This window comes from Aplidium turbinatum, chromosome 4 (assembly GCF_918807975.1).
Source record: "Aplidium turbinatum chromosome 4, kaAplTurb1.1, whole genome shotgun sequence".
NCBI lineage: Eukaryota > Metazoa > Chordata > Ascidiacea > Aplousobranchia > Polyclinidae > Aplidium > Aplidium turbinatum.
The window spans coordinates 8,723,452-8,724,529 of NC_137475.1; the positions used below are offsets into that span (position 1 = coordinate 8,723,452).

The 1,078-nt window shown below is 40.4% G+C and overlaps 1 non-coding gene across 1 annotated transcript; it reads right to left on the bottom strand.

Annotated features, from left to right (window-relative positions):
- Positions 1-723: 723 nt before the first annotated feature.
- On the bottom strand, positions 724-826 carry LOC145769756 (U6 spliceosomal RNA). Its single transcript, XR_014289075.1, has one exon. It is a non-coding gene; the product is annotated as a U6 spliceosomal RNA (small nuclear RNA).
- Between the last annotated feature and the right edge of the window lie 252 nt (positions 827-1,078).

The following is a 1,078-nucleotide window of genomic DNA, read 5'->3' on the forward strand; positions in this document are numbered from 1 at the left end:
ACTTTATGTACCACCGACGGTTCAGTGCCAAACACCGTCTCCTTAGCCACTTTGGCAGCGTCTTCAGTTTCTATGGCTATTTCAAGAGCACGTGAAAAAGTAAGATCGTCAGGTTTAATTTTAAAGAGAGCTTTAAGAACTGCTTCGTTTCCTACCGAGCACATAAAACAAGTACGCAAAGCTTCATCTAAAGCAGGGGTTACCAAATGGCGGCCCGCGGGCCGCATGCGGCCCGCCACTCTGTATCGCTGCGGCCCGCGGAAGGTATCAACGTACAAGTATAACCAAAAATACTTTTCTTGAGGAGTTAATGAGCACGAAGGCAAAAATACTTTCCGGGAAGCATATTTTTGCTTTGCATACGATTCCACCGACCGACCAATCAGATTATAGTTCTAGGTGGGGGTTGCTTAAAGTTATTCCAATGCGATGTCCAGCCACACTGTCCCAGTGGTTGATTAAAACGTCTGTTTTCGAATTTCAAAGTTGTCTGTGAGCATAGGGTTGCTTATTTTATGTTTGCAAATGTCATGCGTTTCACCGTTATTGTGTTTCACGAGCAGTGTTCTCTTTATGCAAGTTTTTGTTGGAAAATTAAATCGGTGTGCCAACTCAATCTATAATAAATTGGCAAAATATTATATATAAATTTAAGGACTTTTTCTGATTGTATTATGAAAATATTTAGCTTAGTAGGCTACTGCAAAATGTTTTTTTTTTAAAAGAAATATGGAACGCTTCACGATTTTGCGTGTCATCCTTGCGCAGGGGCCATGCTAATCTTCTCTGTATCGTTACAATTTTAGTATTGCCGCAGCATGTACTGCCGAAGCAAGTCCTGCAAAATGTTGTTAATCAACAATTCTTGACACGATGATAAGCACCGCAAGTGACAGTTGACAATAATCAAAGAAAGACGGTGTTATAGACTCTCACAAAAAGGATGAAAACCAGCTCATTGCTTTTTTAGAGGGAAGACTGTTCAAGAATTACGATTTTTCGGTGATTTCGACAAGCGTTTGTTTCATGGTGCCTAGTTTCTTTTTCCCTGTTATTGGAGCCCATTTTTCGCTGATAT